Genomic DNA, 20385 nt, shown 5'->3' with positions numbered 1-20385 from the left:
GGTGCTGCTTAGGGCAAACATCCTGACCCACAGCTCTGTTTCTGTGCCTCAGCAAGTCCCGGTTCTGGAGTTTTTTACACAGCTCTTTCTTATCAGGGATTAAGCCCTGACAAGTCTATACAACAGTGAAGCAGGAATAGTATAACATAACTGGTCCATAGCTCACTGTCACACAGTGGCTGCAGGTGTGGTTCCAAGCTCTCATGCAATCGAACTGGCTCAAAGGGCATTAATAATGAGGTCGTTCTTACAATCATTTTATGGACACAACAGTGACAGGGTTTAATGAGATAAAACGTATGCATTATTCTACAAAAAGAGACACAGATTTGCAATCCTGAATTAAGGATAACTGCAGTCAGTGTGGGTAGTCACCTCCCCTTCCATTACTGGTGCTACTGGACCATGGTCGTTAAAATGGATATAAACTTAGACTCCAGTAACTGCCAAATTTGTCTTTTTCACTTTGTATTGCTAAAAGCACTGGACAAACTCTGCAAATTTAGAAGCTTCTCACTTCCCAAGCATGCACTATTGCCTGTGTATACCTGAAGGTTCAGGTATAATTCTTGACGATGCTCTGTCCGAAAGGACAACCGGTGTTTATCCGCTAACAGAACACCATATGGTCTTCTTAAGGTCCGTTAGGTTTTTCAAGGCCCTCTGACTTTCTTTCAGTCATTCTTCATCATATAATACAAGACACACTCAACTCAGAGGTTTAATGTACAGTGTTTGCTCTTTAATACCACTCAGGAGAGTGACTATTTCCTCTGAGTGTGTTTTTAATGCTGATAAGATTTTCTGAAAATCCACCATTTTAAGTAATCTTTGAGAATGTTTCCCTTCAAGGGTTTCCTTTGCTCAGGCCTAAACCACCTGAGCTTCTCCCATCCTCCACTGTGAAGATTTTTGTTTCTCCTGGGAGCCTGGATCAGAGTTTACTATAAGAACAATCCCTCAGGAATCATTCTGGCACCTCTTTCCAGGAACACCTGTAAACCTGTCAGAAGGTCAGGGAGTGCAAGAAGGTGGTGGGATGAGATAGTGTACAACTGCAAATATGGCTCTTGTAGTATCCAAGTTGCTGCCAGAGTGGTAGGAAGGTAGGCTAGAAGAGCAATTAATCTCAAAGCCCAGCTTCTAGAAGTTTTCCACCATGGCCTAGCCAATAATTGAACTAAAAGGTATGGAATACCTGTTTGGCCAGCTTGGTCAGGAGTTCAGCCCCTAGACCTCTGTGCAGGCAGGAGCTTAAATTGTCTTGCTGAGAATAGAGTGGAAAAAGCCAACTGTGCAAAAAAAATCTAATTTCAAATCAAAGTAACATTTTTTTCATTGCTTTTTGATTCAAATGGCTATAGAGATGCTGTGATCTGAAGGGACTCTATGTCCTTGCCTTCACAGCAGAGAGCTGATCCAAAACCTGCTGGGGAGGGCAATGAGGTGCACAAGGGGGTCAGCACCTGCTGGAGGAGGGCCCAGATAAGCAGTGCAGCCTGGCTGCAGGGAGCCACCTCCCACCCTCTGTCAGGAACAGGCTTGCTCATCTGAGCTATGGAAAGAGCAGTGACAAAAATGCTGTCATCTTTGCTGTGACATTGGTGTCTCCTGTCTGTCAGACTGTACAACAGGGCCTCTAACAGTTTATTAGGACTGTGCAAGTGAGCTGATAATCCCAAAGGGAGGCTGGTGATACTTCTAAGCTGATTTCCTCACAATTTTGTGTCTGGTTCTTCAAACCCACCATCACTATTCACATCCAGTGACAGCTACCACATAGCTGGATCAAAGATACCAGTTTCCTTTACCTTTGGTAGTGACACTTCTGATTTCTCAGATGTTACGCAGAGCTGCCACAGCAAACATAGCACATGTAACAGCACCGGTGAACAGGTATTTTACAGTAGTATTCTATATAGCTTGTATCAGTGGACCTGCTTAGGAACAAGGTAAATAAAATAAGCTTAAACATTCCCAAAAGGCATAAAATAGCACTACTAGAGTGATTACAAACCATGGCTTTTTGCTTCCCACAGTGTCATAGGAGGAATACACAATGCCTGTGATTATGCTACATCTAACATTCTGGGCTCAGTAACAACATTCTGCTTGTGATAGGATCAAGTAGGACTTTGTTTCTGGACTACTTCCAAATGTGAGGTTGCTCTTCATAAATAATCTGCACATGTTACACTTCAGGCACTTGTAAAAAGGTAGCACTTCAAAAGATTTACAATTTATTTGTCTGTAAGTCCACTAAATGGAATTTTCCAAGCCTTTCTTATGGTCTTCTGTTGCATTAACAGAACCAGAAACCTTTCTGCAGATGAGAACAGAATAACCACTAATATTCTTTTTGGGTTGAACAATTACTTTTGAGGTCTATTTATTCAGGGGCTCATCTTTGCTGTATGCTTCACTACCTGTGTTTCTCTGTGAGTCTTGATGGGTGGAGTTCATCTGAATTTCCTGCTCTTCCACCACACTAGTTAAACCATCAGCTTCTTTTTTTTTTTTTTTTTGCTGTCATAGTGCTTTAAGAAAATTGAACTGTGAGAGACTGCTACTTAGAAAAGAAATCCCAGCCCAGAACTATTTCTAGATTAATCTTCACCTTACTATTTCATGTCTCATCACCTTTAGACACATCTTCCAGCTCCCACAAAGGTGTTCAAGTGCCCTAAGACTTCCAGGTTTGATATTTTAGACTATATTACCTTGGAAGAAGGGACAATGACTCCTCCTTGTTCCTGCAAGTGGCAAGCATAAAATGCCAGTGCTGTGACAGCAAAACAGCTAAAATAATTTTAATTTGAAAACATACCTTTCTCTTGGTTTGAACGCAGGATACAAATGCATCTATAGACACACACTGTGAACCCAGTAAATACAAGTAACAGAGCTGAAAATGTAAAGAGACTGATAAGGGGAAAAAAAGTGGTATCTTCAAAAAACAGATTCTTTGCCTATTCCTCTTGTCTGCTTTCAGGCAGGAGAAATCTTCCTTTTGAAGTGGGTCTTCTTGCTCTCTATAATGTATTAGTCTGCAATGATTAGGAAAGTTGACGTTTTTCATCCAGAGGTATTACTTTTTTGAAAATGTTGACTGTGGGCAAAATAATTTTTGTTAAAGGAAAAACATTGCTGCCCCAAATCACAGTGATACGTATGTCAGTGTCTCAAAGTTTTACAGATTTTATACCATCAAATTCACCAGATCAAAGCAGGTGGCTGTGACTATTCAGGACATTATGATGCTGTATTTCAGTCTGAGTGATGAACTGTTAAATGGGTCCCACTTATGCATACACCTACGAAACAAGACTCAGAGAAAATTGTATTATACATGGAATGGAAAAAGCCCAAGAACAGGATTAGGAAGTGTTTCCTTTTTGTCTTGCAAAAAACCTATTATTTTCTTAGATATTACCACAGCTCTTTCAGTACTTTTCAAAAGTTTGAACTATTCATCATGAAGGTAAATCTGCTAAAAGCATCAGCTGTTTAAAAATGTTAAGCTATAAAGTGGGTGGGCAGAGAGCTTACAACGAGTCCACTGTTCTGGGCTAGGCACAGTCATTGAGCTGGGAACAAAACTGAGAGCTGGACAAAAAGGAGGTCCAGCCATCTAGTGGTAAATTACCCTGCTGTGCAGCCTGCTGGTGTCTGCCTTCCAGAGGGATGCTGCATCTCAGGGCCTCGCTGTGCTCCGGACAGGGAGAAAGGGACATTGCCCAGATTTTGATTGGTTCAGGACTCGGCAGCAGTGAGACATTTAGGCAGCAAGCCAAGGTGCATAGAACCCTGCAGCAAAACTGGGAGAAAGAGTGGCAGGAGCAGTGACCATATCAAACACAAGGGCAGCTTTGGATGGGTGGACAAGGAAGAGCCTGCACTTAGCCACTTCTGCACTATAAAGAACATCTGTTTACAGGTGCTTGCTTAGAGTGCTTGCTCTCTTTCAGAACACATCTTTGTCCTAACGAGCTTTTACTTGCTACCCTGCCTGCATCTGTACAGCAGCAGTCAGAGAAAAATGTGGGCAGTTTTCCATATCTCATAGCAGAGAACACATGTCCAGTGGATATGCACAACCAAATGATGCAATGCACTTGTGTCCCACTTCACACATGGAAAAGAAAGGTTTAAGCCAAATCATCACATTTGAAACAAGAATGATGCAATCAACTACACAAAGAAAGCCATATGCTGAGTCCAAGCTGGAATGAAACACTCATAAATTTATTGAGAGTGAACGGTTTTATATCTTCTGTGTGATTACAAAGTAATAGAAAAAACATAACCATGGCAAAGCCAGAAGAGACATCAAAACAGTAAACCATTAAATACTTCAAGGGAAGTTTAAAAACCAAACAATTTGTATGCCTGAATACCTCTCAGAATTCAGCCCAATATGCCGAAGCTCCCGTTGCAAAAGTGATCTTGATGTTTAGAAGACCAAGTCTCCTTGAAAGCAGTCAGATGCAAGTCCTATAGGGCCTAGTTTGCAACTTGCCTGGGCACTGAAAAGAGTGGGATGGTGTAAGCAGTCTGGATATGAAATGACCATTGGTGAACACATTTGACTAGCTAATTTGACTGCTACTCAACACTTTTGAAGCATCAAATTTTGTCCAAAGCACAATACTTTCTTGCTTTACAGACACGTGATGCTGCAATGCAGCTTGTAGTCAACTTCCAAACACTGGCCGAAGTGCAGTCATGGTTATACCAGTCATAGCCAGGTGAATATGGAATTATTCTGTGAAACTCCAAATAGTTAACTTTGTGCTGTGAGAATTTTATAACTGAAACCAAAGCTTTGTTCCAAGTAGTTACCACAACATGGACTGATTGTAGCAGAAACATTTGTTCTTTGTCAGAAAACACAGTACTGGAGGGAGCACAGAGGATAATGCTTCCCTTGAGGTAGGGGATAGCCAAAGTCAGCTGACAGTCACTAGTGTAGAAAAGAAATACAGCTGTGTCCTCCCAGAGTGGTATCAGCGACTACATCTCAAACCCTCACTTCTCTTTGTGAAAGGTTGCTGTTACAGTGATAGCTAAAAAAAGCAGGGAGGAAACATCTGGTTGCTACTTTGAAGTGGTTCTTGCCATTGATTTTCCAATGTAACACTAGAAAACGGAGATGCAAATTGATCGGGCATGTTTTGACAAAGTTCTGTTCTAAGGAGTATTTGGCCATGGAAAGGGTGAATCTCCCAATGAGCAATTATGCTTAGTTTTCATTTGGCCTTTCCCAAACATGCTCTCTTACCTGGCTAACAGGAGAAATAAAATGTGTGGTGCCTGAAACATTGTGTTCCCCAGTGGGATGCCTCACACCATCTGGCTTGACCACTTCCATTTCACTAATGGATCACACCTGATATTTGCATTGAATCCTACACCATAACACTTTCAGCACTGTCTGAAACCACAGACTTTAGAAAGAAAACAAGATAAAAGTTGTACTTCTCACTTCTCTCTTTTACCCACCAGGAAGCTGAAGCAACAGATAAGGTGTAATGGACTTTCTTGAAGCATCTCAGTAAATCAGTGGCCAGGTTTGCTGTCTGTTCCTGTAGTCAGCAGTAAATAGGCTAGGGCAGAATGATGGACATGAGCATCCTGCTCCAAAATCCGACAGTCTGTTTTTTCTTTCTTTTTCTGGTGAATAAGACCTCATCTTTGGGATGAAATCTGCATTCCTTTGCCGTATGTTTTGGAGATTCATTGAAACAGGGTTATTTTTTAAAGACTTGAAAGTGGAATTTAAAAGCTGCTGACTTAAGAAAAAGGGGTCAAGAAGGAGAGCAACAGAAAAGGGATCAATGGTTTTGGGCAGAAAACATGGAAACAGCACCTCCTTCAATTTGTAAAATACCCACTGAGATCAGGTTGGGGTGTTTTGGCAACGAGTACACAATCTGCAGACATTTGGGGCTGTCTGCACTCAGGGCACCACTGCTGTCTCACTTTCCACTGCTCTGCAGGTCACCTGCTGGGCTCTGCAAACACACTCCTCTCCTGTGGTTATTTTTGAAGCCGCTCCTTAAAACAGATGTCCTCATATGTGTCTCTTCCCTGCTACACAAATAACACTTTGCCTCATGCTCCTGCCATCCTTTTGAACTTAATTTAGAAAAAGAAAAAAAAAAAAAAAAGGGGGGGGGTGTAAAGAAGAATATCTTTTCCCATTGGTGATTTCTGTTGTAACTTTCATGGCACTGTGACTCTGGGGCACATGAGTTGCTATTGTGCCCTTCATAGAGCAACTTACAAAGGTTTTTGTTTTTTTTTTTTTTTCTGGCCTTCTTCCTTGCCCTTCCAAGGATTCTTCCCTTTTTAGGCCTTTTCCAGGTTTCCCCCTCTTCTCTTTCTATGACTTCTGGATGCACTGCAAACACCACAGGTCTCATAAAAACTTCCTCTTGGGTAATACTGCTGAGGAAGAATCCACATGTATCAGTTACACTTTGTCCTCCTTCCATAGTCTTCCTGTAGCTACCAGTACCATTGTCTGGCACCCAGGCACACCTGCTTTGCGCATCCCAAACTTTTCCCTTGGAAGGAATCACTCTCCTTAAATACTTTATCCTTGATTCTCTTAGTATTACTAACACTGGTATTTTTCCTAAAGAAGCAAATGGAATGTGTGCAGAATGAACTAGCTTGAGATGCCATAATTAAAGGAGGTGCTAAATTGTGGAAAAGCATATGAAGTAAAATACCCTTGATAGAACATTTGGCCTAAATGTCATTATCTGGTACCTTTTGTGCACACAGGCACTGATTCTGCCAGCCTTGCTCACTGAGTAGGCAGGGAGTATCCTTAGGGGTTTAAAGGAAACTGATCAATACAGTACTTTCTATGAGTGGAGGAAGCAAGCACAAGCCAGCAGTGGTGGAAGAAGAGGAATTATGTAAGCCTATGAACTTTGAGCCCACATGTGAAATCCCAGCTCTGAGAAAATCAGTAATATTATTTTTGGCTGAGGGTGGAGAGGTTTTACCACACAGTTTATTGCACAATGTGTCTACCAAAGTGTGAAACTAAACTAATTTGTAGAGCCAGGGGCTTCAAACAAGAGAATAATATTCTCCCCTGTATCCAAGGTCTTATGTACAATCAGCAGTGACACCCCTGGAAAGCTAAACCAAGGAATTATAGTTTAGAAAATGCAACTTCCCAGAGATAGCCCTGGTGGTATAATATCATTCCTGAATAGCTGTTGTAACACTGTTGTTAACAAGGCCTTTGGAATGCCAAACAAGGTTTCAACAATTGTTAATCCCACTCAGTTTCATTTGCTTCTTCCTAGGGGACTGCAAAATTATCAGGCTGTCCATTTCTACTCCTCCTCTTTGCCTGATGTCTGAGAGCAAGGTCCTTCAATCTTCAGTGCCTGCAGAAGCTTTGTTACTGGTGCCACAGGGATTATAAACAGGCCATTGTGTAGGGACAGGGTTTAAACTGGACTCATAAGGTTCAGAACTTGTTTTCAGTTTTTGAGTTTTTCTTTTTTGTCCAACCATGTAGCCTCTCTCTCAACAGCCATGCTCCCCCTAATGCTAGAGAAGGAAAACAGCCTTCTCCAATTCAGTGCTAAGAGGAGATGGAAAGATGCTTGACACACACACAGGCTTTGCACACCCTGTGGAGGTTTTTTAGCCTTTAGTCACATCTCCCAGCATGACTTGGCCAGCAGAAGAAACAGAAAATGGGAAGAGTTGCCTGCTATGCCTGTGTCTGTGCTACGCTGTGAACTATTACACCTTTGCTGCTTCAGCACAGAAAATGGGTCACAGTTGTGATTTCAGGAGGAGGTCATTGGCCCAATTGCTCAATAGTGAGGAGAGGGAAAACTTCAGCTGCTGTTCTGCCAAAACAAAAAAATCATGACCCAGCATGATGTGAGCCTGAAGACAGACATTGAAATTACATACGCTGTGTGGTTCCAGATGAGTGGGCATGTTAACCACACCCAAACACAAAATCAAAATAAAGCAACTTAATTTGAGAAGATAAAGTAAAATCAAACATCCCCAGCCCCACAAAGCAGCCATGGTGGAGAACATGGAGGCTCCAGCCTCCTTATGCTGGTACATGAAGCCCATTGACAGGGATACAAACACGGCTACACAGAGCTAGGAGGACACACTGACAAAGGGTCAGGTTACGTAAAAAGAACAGGGCACATAGTGATAGGAAATGGGGAACAGTTTTAAACTAAAGGAAGAGAGATTTAAATTAGATAGTAGGAAGAAGTTCTTTACTGAGGGGGTGCTGAGGCACTGGAACAGGCTGCCCAGAGCACCTGTGGATGCCCCATTGCTGGGAGGCCCCGTTCAAGGCCAGGCTGGATGGGACCACCCTGATGTGGTGGGTGACATCCCTGCCCACGGACCAAGGAACACTCAGTGCAGCAGCAGTACAGCATCTCCGTCATAAACACTGAAGCTCTCAGCATGACAGTGAGAGAGCAAAGAAAGACAAGGTAGCAAAAGCCTCTAGGTGTTCTTCCCCACTGCAAGGGACAGGGGTTTAAAATCCCCCACATACCTGTTCCAGTTACAACTCTAACATTTCACTGTCAGCACAAAATAGGAGAGGGGAGGACATTCTCTTTAGGGGAACAGGTTGAGGGTGGTGGACAGTAAGATAGGACACCTGCTGTTGCTGGCTCTCCACCAGCCCTAGGACATCCATTCCCATCACCACCAGGATAACACCTATCCCTCCCTCCCCGCACAGTGCAGAATTACTTCTCTTTCCATACAGCCATCCTGGCAGGTGGGAAGATAAGCCAGGAAAACCCATCCAGGGGGGATGTGGCACCATGCCTCTGGCAATAGAAAGAGCTTGCTGCAGGTCACATCTCTCTTCACAGTGCCACAAAAGCCTGAGCCACCTCCTCCAGACACCTTCTGTCCCCTACTGTCACCAGCTGAGAGAAAAAAAGACTAGTTTTGTTTTAGTTAATTTTAAACCAGTGAAAGCTGATTATTGCTTAGTAAGCCTAATCCATGCCTGCTCTCTAAACACAAAGGGAAAATATATATGTTTTCCTTTACATAGCAAAGAAGAATAGGCTAAGACAAGAATCTCTTCAGAAACTACAAATCAGAGGACTTGGTGAGAGCTGTCCAATTTTATCCTCTTCCTTTCTAACTACCATTGCAACCAGGAGTTGAAATTCTGCTGGACTAAAGCTTTCAGCAGAGTGTAGTCAGCTCTGTACTATCAACATCCTCATCCTGCAGGCACAGTCACACTTTGAAAAAAATATTCCTCCATGTCAGAAGCAGTAAATTTCAAAAGCAGCAAATTTCACAAGTAGCAGCCAATGAAAAATCAGGGAAACTTAGGTGCCTCTGACAGCTGGAACAAAGGTTTAGCAGTACGTGTCATGCTGTCTGCATCAAACCACGGGCAACAGATGTACTTTGACACCAAATCCTCTTTCTTCACATTTAGGTGTATTAACTGAGTAAGGGCTTCCTCCCACATACCTATTTTCCATCGCCCTTAATGCATGGCATTCTGCCACCCAGAGTGTAAAATGCAGTCACCTTTTTCTTCAGGTCACAGAGCAACTCCAGCCATGCTTGCAGCTAAGCAGTCTCCCAGCTGTCACCATTTGAGTCTCATAGCAGCTGAAGCTGATTTAAAGGCAGCAGACAGCAAAGTCACCTCAAGCAAAACTGATCCCTTTCTGCTGCAAAATGGACACGTGGAAAGGCAAGGGCAGGCAATAATAGTCCATGGATCTCTAAAATAATTTGGTGCAAGGTGCAGAGCTGCACCAAAATGAAAGCAGTGCAGGAAGGCTGCTGGGTTGCCCACATGCCCTAGGGACAGAGGAAGGTAGCAGCTTCATCTGCAGCCATTACCTGCCTTGGCCCTCTGGCAACACAGCCAGAGAAAAAAGAGCAAGATCTGCACTATCATTCCCCTTCTCTCTTTCTGCAGATGTAAATACTCAGATTTTCAGACTGCTTTTATGCCTTCTCATGCTTCATCACAGCAAATATTTGCAGGAGACATCGTGCTTCTTTTTGAGCCATCTCCTCCTTAAACCTGGATTCTCCCTTCACCCTCTTCTGCTTTGTAGTCTTTGCTTTTCTATTTGTATGGTTTACAGGAAGGATAAAGGTGTTTCTCTCCCTGCCCTCCCCACAGGGGTGAAACCTGACAGGTTTGACCTACAGCCATCACTTTTTTATTGCTGTCATTGTAACAAACCCACTCTTCTTTCTCAGGGTTTTCATCACAAATGCATACCAAATCAATTCACCTAGTGCAGGGGTGAATGGCACTCTTAAAATACCCGAATCCCTTAGAATTTAATCTACAGTACAATTTATAACTAGCAAAGTGGCACCAGCATGTCCTCATAGGTCTATAATCCCTAGCTGAAAAAGCCTATATTAATCCTGCAAGGCTTAAAATCAGTTTCAGATACAGACTGAACAGAGTTAACCAGCAGCTCCATGGATCCAACTGTCTCATTTTAGGGGCAGACACCTTCCCTAATGCAGGCAAGATCTATATGAGTAACCCTTTGATAAGCATCACCCAGACTGGGCTGGAAGGGGTTTGTAATTGTTTGGTTTGTTGCAAAGAGCCACGGAGAGTTTCTTGTGGGCCTGCGAAACAAAGCAGGGAGTTTGATGAGACCAAAACAATGAGCATCTGGGGCTTGATGAAACACACTGACAGCAGAAAAACTGCAGATGGGTGTCATCACCAGTATCAAGGGGTTATAAATGTTCATAAGCTTGTAAGTGCTTTTCTTCATGAGTATGCTGGAGCAGTACTGGTCTGCTGCCCTACAGATACCAGCATCTTCCAATCATCTCCAGTGCAGTTGCTTTATCGTTATCAGCAGAGCCCACAAAATTGTTTACAGAGGAGCAGGCTGGTCAGGTTATCCGGCAGCTTTAAAGCTGTCTCTTCCTGACAAATACCACACATTCTGCTCTAGGAAGGGGCCGACCCTTACTTGGAACAGCAAAACAAGCCTAGTGGTAAATAAATCTCAAGTCAGATCCAATGAATATATCCAAAGGGAAGCCTCCCAGTGTCAGGCAGATAGGTGAGTTTGAAACATGAACTTTGACAAAGTAATAACTTACAGCAGCTGCAAACCAGAGCTGGTAGAGCTGGAGGAGTCACTTTAAAAGTGGGCTTTTGTGCACTTTAAAAGGGGGCTTTGTCTTTGGTTGTGGGAAAAGGAGTGATCTTCATTTATATAATCTAAGACAAGATAACTAGTGCAAGGTAGGTGAGGGAGCAAGCCAGCCTTATTTTTAACAACTAACAAAATGAAACCACTGATTGGCGTCATGCAGTGCTTAGACCAGTGTGACTCATACTGAAAGGACAAATTGTCCATGACAGGATATGAACTATCACATACAAATAACATCATCTTTTTCCCCAACCAAATGCATGTCCATAAAGCCAGAGAACAGGAAGTACATCCTTGCCCCTGGCATAAACCCACCTGATGACAAAGGACATCTGTCATTATGCAACTTTTCCATGAAGCCATTTTCTATGGCAGATATATGTTTGCCAAAGGACATCCTGTGGCAGATGTCACAAATGACTGAATGGGGGAGAAAACACTTTTGTCTTATGATTCCATAAGATAAAAGTCCCTTTTCCATTGGCTTTCCATGTGCATGATTGAGTTTTAACCCGACTGGTTACAAGAAGAAAGTAAGTTCATCCATTCACAGTTAACTCACACGTAAATAGGTTTTCATAAATATTCCCACAGTCCCTTGGCAGCAGTGGCAGCCTCCACTGCAAAAGTGCTTAATCACATCTAAGGAAAATTATAAAGTCACACTTTGAGCACCATCCTTGAAGTCAATGAAAATTTCTTTACACCCCTAGTGACATCTGACAGCAAAGGAACTGTTCTAATTGCTTTAAGAAGATGTTCTGCACTGAGTCAAAAAGCCAAAGCCCTAATTACAGTACCAGAAACCTGAGGATCAGCAGCCACGTTGTTTCCCTTACTGTCAGCTCAGAGGCTGGCACAGCAGGTTCAGCAAGAAGCAAACTGAGCACCAGCAGTGCCTGCAGGATTTCCTTGGTCTTACCTCAATGCTCAGAGATGCCCTGTTCCCTTTTGAACCTTGATTAAAGCTGCCCAGGCTGAGCTGTCAGCATGACTCAGCAGCAGCACCATACCCAGCTCACAGTGAGCTTCTCACTCTTGTGCAGAGTTCACAGCTGCATTACAGATCTCCTCAGAAACTTTAAGTGAGATAAAGGCACCCAACACGGCCTATGCATTACACAAAGGTCCATAACAAATACAGTCATCTCAATTACATCTGAGGACTGGAAAAAAATGCAAACTTCTTGTAGCTATAAATCTTACAATCTCCTTCCCCTCCATATTTTTTTCAAAGGAAAGCAAGTTATAGCTGGAATTCTCTATTATTTGAGCTTATCTTCAATCAGTTCTTGAAAGATTTGTATCCCCTTACTCTTGGACTGTAGAAAATGTATCTTCAAGAAGTTATTACATGAACTGGCTGATATTTTTGTAAGCTTAATAAATAAGATTTTTTAAATTAACAAATTACAGTAGAGATTCATGAAAGTTAATTTTACGGAGGTAAGATGAGGGATGTTCATTAAACTTCCTTTACTGCTAAAACTTGTACACAAATAATGCACTATTAGTTTTAAGAGTATTTTTATCTTCAACTAAATTTGTCTAGAAAGGAGTTAAGTTTTTCTGGAGGCAACATGATGCATCAAATCTGATAAGACATTTCTTTGGCAGAGAAAAATCAACACTTCTACACAGAACAGTTGTAGCAATTACATCAAGGTCAGGCTTTTACTCCTCTGCAGACTCTCTCAGCATGAAAACTCTGAAATTCAGAAATTTAGAAACCCGAAATTCAGGCGGCAGTAACAGGTCAAATTCCCTAAAAAGTAAAGTTAATACCTATGAGAGTTTTATACATATTAGTATTTATGAGTAACAGTAGTTCCTTCCTTTTTGCAAGCTTCATAATGAATTAATTATTCTAGAATAACCAAAGGAAGAAAAAAAAACCCACAAAAACCTTCCTCTCAAGCAGACCCAAGTTTTGCTCTTTTTAATTCATACTTCTACGTTTCCAGGTCAGCCATTCTGTCACCAGGATAGACGGGATCTTAAAATTAGGACATAAAGAACAAGCAGAATAGAAAATAAAAAAAAATCTAGATCTTCTCAAAACATCTCTCTCACTTCAGTCTGTCTTCAAACAGCACGAAGTAGGATCTGGCTGACAGCATTTATTCCCTTGAAGGTCAGCTTTGAAAGAAAGAGCTACTGTAGCTACCTCAAAAGACTGTGAAGCTTTTTTTTTTTTTTTTTTCTTCTTCAGTGGAGGAGGGAGCCTGAACTGTGGAAGAAGGCAGCAGGAAGAGACAGGCGTGTGCTCCCTGGGGGAGATGTTCCATGGACATACAGCTCTGCCCCAACGCTGGGGTCCCACTGCTCGGGCTGCTGGGGGTCCTGATCTGCAGAGCCCAGACAGAGGGGAACGCAGGAAGTTCCCTCACCTCGACAAAGATGAGTTTCCATGATGAGTCACCTCCCTGTCAGTGCCTCTCCTATTTGACAGTGTTGAGCCAGCAAACACTGACTTTCTGTGGCAAAATGCCTGAGTGTGGAGATGAGGCTGCTTTTGTTTATGGCTGTTTCATTTATTAGGTCACGAGGCTCCTGAAGTCATCGTGGGGCTGTTTGAACGCGGGCAGAGAAGGTTCCTTTGCGAATATGCACCATTTGCATTTGGTTACTTCTAACTGAAAGAGGACTTACAGCATCAACAAAGTGAAAATCACACAGCACCTACAGACAGCTCTGCCAAGTGACATCTGGACTTAGTGATGTAACTGTTATCAGGGTGCTTGTATTTGAAACAACCCTGGTCCTCTTGATAGGTGAGGCAGACTTGGAGAGGGCCACATAGTACTACTTTGGAAAAGTTGTGCTAATCATCAGGAGTTGCTCTTTTTTAATTTGCAGTCAGATTTTCTGCTTCTGTAATTTCATTATTTTATTTTCATGGCATTATTTTTATGGCATTTATAAGTCAGTTGCAAGACTTTTATTTAGATACTGTAACAGTATGGTTTGTATGGCCCTAGGTGGAAGATTAACCAGGCTTCCAGTACTCAACAATGGAAACCCAGAAAAAATATGCAACCTAAACTGCAAACAGGATGGGCACAGAGGACAGTTTAAAAAAAAAAAAAAAAAAGGCAAGAAAAGGTATCTCTACCCTCTTTTGTTAAGCGGTAGTTCTGACATGCTGCCACCAGACTGAATGGAAAGGGGAGGCTCAATCTCAATTGTTTTGTGGAAAGCTACAATGACTCAAATGGAAGTGCCTTCTCGCAATGCATCGCTGTGCTGGAATTTCAACTGCTGTGTCAACTTCAAAAATCAGTATTATAAATTAATTCAGAAAGGGACTCACCAAATTAATGGAGACAGATCAATCAGGAGCTGTTAAACACAGCAGCCTTAGGTGCACAGTTTTTTTGCCAAAAGTGGACAAGGTATCCCAAAGGAAAAGCCACACTATGGATCTTTTATTCCTCAAGCTGTTTCCTAATCATCTGTCACTGGCCACTGTAGAAAACAGGACACAAAGTTCAGTCAATATTTTAACCAAGTCGGTAGGACACCTTTGCTGTCAGCCTCAAGTTTAAAATAAGCATGGTTGAGAATACAGCATGTGCCAAAGGAAGGCAAACAGCGGAGCTCCTGGCTCCCAAGTGAACCAGAAAAGTATTTTTCTGCATGGAATGCTCCAAATAACAAAGTATCTTTAAAGCTTTACTAGCAGTAATGAAAATCCTGCATTTGGGGGAAATTTTAGGTTTTTAAACTGCCCCCTGAGAATAAACAGGTCCTGGATTTTACCACATGGAGACAAGTAAAGCATATCCCATTTTATTGACATTTGAGTCTACAGAACACAAGTTCCTATCAGCCCAGTTCAGTGTTATAGTTACATATAATTAATTTTTCCCACCTGTACCACAACACATAGTAATATATAAGAATTAACAAATATATTACATTTTTATCCTCCTACAATGAAGGGAAAAAACCAGTCAAATTGTATGCTGAAAACAACTATCAGCATTTTCAAAAACATCCACCAGAGTTTATGAGTTACCTTTCTAATCCAGGCAGCTACAGAGAACTGCTCTAACATTTCCACCTTTGGACTGTGGCAAGGCACAAGAACAATTTCTGCAACAGTTATTTTCCTCTTGAACATCTCAAACCACTAGATAAAAGAAATAAGCTCTCTCAAGGGCTCCCTGCAAAAGCCAGCCCATGCCACCCACAACCCCCTGCAGCAGAAGCCCATTGATTTTTCAAATGTGTTAAGTCCTTCTTGCTGGGGCAGACAGGAACAGCTTTAAAGGAAAACACAGTGAGGGTGTTTTTAGGTGATCCTAAACATGGCAAACACAATACCAGCTGTTGGGGAATGGCAGGGCACTGCTGGTTTGTGCGTATCTTTGTACTGGATTTCTATTTGGGATACACTGCCTACTGCTGTATTGCCAAAAGTCTCCTTCCATGTGTGCTCACCACTTGAAGTTTTTTATAGAACTATCTTATGGCTGCTTGAGGGCAGATGGCAGCTGGAGGCCCGCACCTGGAAAATGTTCACTTGCAAGTATTTGAGTCAGCATCCAATCATTTCAGCCAGGCAGGAAGTGGGAACAGGCCCAGCTGTCAAACCTTTCCAGAGCCTATCTGGAAACAAAATACACACCTGGTGAAGCTCCCAAACACTCTGTGTGTGATCTGCAGCCTGCTGCAGGGAAATGTGTGGCCACATGCCCTCAGCAGAACAGCTTTGCACAAAACAGAGAAAAGAGCATGCCTAAAAGCCAGGAGTGGCACTGGAGTCAGGGAGTTTGCAGCCTGAGTGGACTGGAGCTGTTCTTACCTGTGCCTCTGGCAAACCATCTCCCTAAGTGAGCACATCATCCTGCTGGATCTTCCTAATATCTGCCCGTTCTGTGTCATTGAGGCGTTCCTTTTTCCAGGGCAAAATTCTAAAGAACACATTCCTTTCCCTGACTCTTTCTAAAGCCTCTGCAGCAAAATCTAGAGAATGACAGATTGCCCCCGTGTTGCTTAATGACAAAGTAAAACAGAAACTTTGCTGAAAGGGAAAAAAACCCCAAACCAACAAATGAAGTTTTTAAAGTTGTCAATGACTGTTTTCTCCATGGGTAACAATGTGGCAAGAATGGAACACACCAAATGCCACAGGGCTGAAGTTACTGGAAAACAAGAACTCAGTCCTCAGTGTTCACTGAAATTTGTAAAAAAACCCCAAACTACTAGGTCTCACTAGATGACCAAAACAAAAGATTTAAGTAGCAGCTTATCTGACTTGTTTCCCTTTCTACAAGGCCTCAAACTCAATTGAATTACTTTTCTGTAAAACATCACAGAGATAGAAGAAAAGTAGGGAAGCCCTATGATTGCATTTGCTACCCCAGCACGCCCCACACAGACATGAAGACCAGGATGGACTTTGGCAGACTATCAGGAAGTGACAGAAAATTTCTCTGCCTTCCTTCCTTTCATGTCACCCCAGAGTCTTCTGCTAACACCTGAGCTGAACACTGGACCAATGCTACAGCAAACTCCATCCGAGCAGAAGTCTTTCTTTTCTTGTCTGGTTGATGTTTACACAGGGACTTTGCTGCACAGAGCTGCAAGCTTATTTTCTTGCCCTTTTTGTCTTCTGCAGTTAAAAGGCCTTTACAGTCAATTGTCCCAAGGGAGACCTTAGACTACAAACTGGAAAATATGAACTGCCCTGTCCAACAAAACTGTTTCAGAAACTGATTTCTGCCCACTGTATTAAGGGATCAGCATGGGGTGAACTGGGAAGACCAAAAACGCTGCATTGAGAAAAGCAACCAATAGAAGGGATACATGCACAGCAGTGACCTCACAGAGCAGCTGCAAAGGAGGAATTATAACGTTTAGGACAAAACCTACAGATTTGAACAGCATTTTGGGTTGACTACTTCAGATCCAGGAGAAGCTGTTTCAGTGCCCCAGGAGTTCTGTCGTTTTTGAGTAACTGTTTCACTGCCCTCTGGCACATTCCTGTGAGGATGCTCCTCTATCTGCTGCTGGCCACCCCCTCTCCACTGATAGTTGAACTGAAAGAATGCCTTTACTATCTGCAGTCTCCATTTTAAGATTATGGCTCAGCTTTGGGAAAAAACTCCTCAAACCAACCCTCAATAAATGCACGAGGCAGCTAGGAATCTCTTCTCTCTTCTACTCCAAACAAACCAACCCAGCTGCAGCCAGCATGCAGGCGCAATAACCAGCATGGTGCTCCAGAACTGCTAGAAAACGTTAGCACTCTAATAACAATTATATATATATATACATACAAAATAGTTAATAGTATCAATAATAGTTACCACTGAGCCCAGCTCAGCAATGCTGCAGAGATCCTCAGAAACTGTTATAAAACGGCAAAAATAAAACCTCTGAAAATTGACACAACACATGAAAGAAACCAGGATTTTAAGACAGACATATTCTTAAATGTAGTTAAGACCTGTACAAACCTCCTTACAAAGTCTGGACCCAGCACTGCAAGACACAGCACTTGGCAACAGGACAGCCAGCAAATGATCCCACTGCAAACACCTCACACTGCCAAGGTATTTTACTCCCTTGCTGACACATGCCAATTCTGCTGCAAATTCCTTTAGGGGACAGGAAGGCAGACCTAAGCCATAGCTCAAGCTTATGTGTGTTAAAACAAAGACACTCCAGCATTTCAAAGAAGCTGATTCTCTGCTGTTCAAACCTAGAAAAACTCTAAAATTAAAGGCAAGGAGTAGGACTGAGTTGCCTCAAGTTAATTTAACTAGAGATGACCCCAAACCATAGGACTTCTAGTGCAATTAAACTGTAGCCTTAAGAGCATAGAAGAGGAAAGGTTGGTTGGGTTGTATTCAATCCAGAATTAATCCTGTTCTGGCAGAACACCTAGAATTTCTCATGAATACCCATCTAGAAAGCCACACAAGGGGCAGGGTTAGTGCAACGACAGCAAGCGCACAGAACCAGGAGCGTGTTTGTACACCACAGGAGTGCAGCTGGAGATCGTGTCGCAGAGTGGAAGTGAAAACCTCGTCTCTCAGTCCTGGAGCTTACTGGAGATAACCAAGAGCACCCACAGCACAAGCTCAGAGAACAGAAGCAGCTCCCAGCTGCCAAGAGCTGCCTCAGTGTCCCCTCAGCAATGCCATCACTCCTGCTGCTGTCAGACAGCTCTGCAGGGACAGCTGGACACCACCACCTCTACTGAGAAACAGTGGCCAAGGAAAAGCATCAAATCCATTACAAAACCTGATTCTTCCCTTTGTATCATTTTCACATTTCGCACAAATATGAAGGAATCATCTATTGCTTAAGAAGTCCTCCATATCCAAATGTTTTTTTGCAGCAGTTACTGCTGTTACAGCTTATGACTACTCTGCACCACTGTTATGACCCCCACAAAACACTGGCAAAGCACCAGTTTAATGAAGACAAAGAGACATTCATGTGGCCTTGTCACCCTCACAAACTTTAAATAACACTGAGGGTTAGGGGCTACTGTAGCCATAAAGGAATACCAGAACCTCAAAGGGGGAATTTTAAGGGCCTTAAAATTCCATAAAAGTGTCAGTACTTGAATCTAGTTGCCAATTTTTATTTCTCCCCAAACGACCTTTGAAAAATCCTCATAGCCTGAGGCAGAGAAAAATAAAAAATAATCAAACCTCAGTTCTGCCCTTGATGCCCACCTCCCCCTGACCCCCCCCCCAATGAAGCAATAAATACTTAAGGGACCTTTCTAAGCTTTTTTCTTTTTTTACCCAAACAATCTGGGATGCATCTGTCTCCACATGTCAGCTTGCAAATTACTCCCTCACTTTTAGGAAATATACTGAAGGATGAAATTTCCAGGTCCAGGGAAACTTTGAAGCAGCATCTCCACCTCCGGACTTTGGTAGTCACCTCTTCCTCACTGTGCGAGAGCATCCCCACTTCAAACATACGATATGAACATGTAGTGGGGTCAATTTACAGCCAAGTCAAACATCTACTCTTGTATGAGAAGACCTCTCTGGCATTCAAGTGCACAGATGTGCAGTGGTAACACCTACAGTTTTTTTCTGGTGCTGAAGCCCCCAGTGGACAGCACAGGCAGACCAAAGCCCTCCTGCTACTTCCCGGCACTGGCTCCAGCTGTTTGATGTCACTGCAGTGGCACAACAGGAGCTCCCATGAAGGGTTCAGCTGCACTTTCCTGCTGGCTGATCCACTACACCGTATTTAGACTACTTCCAACAGAAGAACTCTGGTAAACAAGGGAAGAGCAGTGATTTTGCAATCACCAGCGTTACAGTGTTGCAATCACTGCTGTTAACACCAGCTCTGTCTACAAGAACGCTGATGTGTGGGTGAGCTGCAGGAGCCCCAGTGACACACAAACTGCAAACTGAAGAGAACACAGTTTTCAAAGTAATTCCACACTCATGTATGTTTGAGCTGTATTTCTCTACAACCCATACAGAGTCAAGAAGCTGAGACATTAGTTCCTCAGAAAGTTTATTTTCATTCAAACTACAGAAATAAAGTAGTACCTTCCAATTTCTCATTGTATTTTCTGCGTATTTGTACGGCTCAGGGCGAGATGCACTAGGATAAACTATCCTGTACATATGGAGGAAGATAAGGCTCAAAAACTAGCTTTACTTCAAAGAATGCCAACCCTGACCTATGAGGTTGGCTCCAACTCTTTGATAACAATAATAGGCACAACATAGGAAAAAAGATTGATCTAAACTACCTATTGTAAGCAAAATCCAGTAAGTCATTACAGAAAGTCAAAGAAACCTTTTAGAAATAACAAAAGTTTTCTACTTTGAAAAAATAGATGAGTAATTTTTGCTTTATATACGATATATTCACACACACTTTCAAGTATCATTTTCACTATTATCATACTTACATGGCTAGAGATAAAAAAAATGAAATCCCATAAGCAGATTATTATGCCAAAGAAGTCACACACGGTCTTTATCGGGTTTAGCAACACCTGGAATTCTCCATGGTATCCCAGTGACTAAAAAAGCAGTGACTAGACTCAGTGTAATTTTCCCCTTTATTAAACATGTTTTAGTAAGGCTTGAAAAGCATCAGGATTAGAAAAAATGGAGACAAGAAAAGCATAGGCTGTCATAAACCCACGCAGTCATAAACCCCACAAATTCACAGCTAAGCTTGT

The 20385-nt window shown here is 42.5% G+C and overlaps 2 long non-coding RNA genes across 2 annotated transcripts; one reads left to right on the top strand and one right to left on the bottom strand.

Annotated features, from left to right (window-relative positions):
* Positions 1-1621: 1621 nt before the first annotated feature.
* LOC137472454 (uncharacterized) lies at positions 1622-17859 on the bottom strand. The gene is made up of 3 exons (XR_010998190.1): positions 15223-17859; positions 12002-14669; positions 1622-4526 (listed from the first exon to the last, which is right to left on the bottom strand). It is a non-coding gene; the product is annotated as an uncharacterized lncRNA (long non-coding RNA).
* On the top strand, positions 9745-20372 carry LOC137472456 (uncharacterized). The gene is made up of 2 exons (XR_010998193.1): positions 9745-9874; positions 9980-20372. It is a non-coding gene; the product is annotated as an uncharacterized lncRNA (long non-coding RNA).
* The last annotated feature ends 13 nt before the right edge of the window (positions 20373-20385 follow it).

The sequence above is a fragment of the Anomalospiza imberbis genome, chromosome 4 (assembly GCF_031753505.1).
Source record: "Anomalospiza imberbis isolate Cuckoo-Finch-1a 21T00152 chromosome 4, ASM3175350v1, whole genome shotgun sequence".
Classification (NCBI taxonomy): domain Eukaryota; kingdom Metazoa; phylum Chordata; class Aves; order Passeriformes; family Viduidae; genus Anomalospiza; species Anomalospiza imberbis.
Note: the sequence above shows the minus strand (reverse complement) of the source record. Positions and strands in the feature narration are given on the sequence as shown.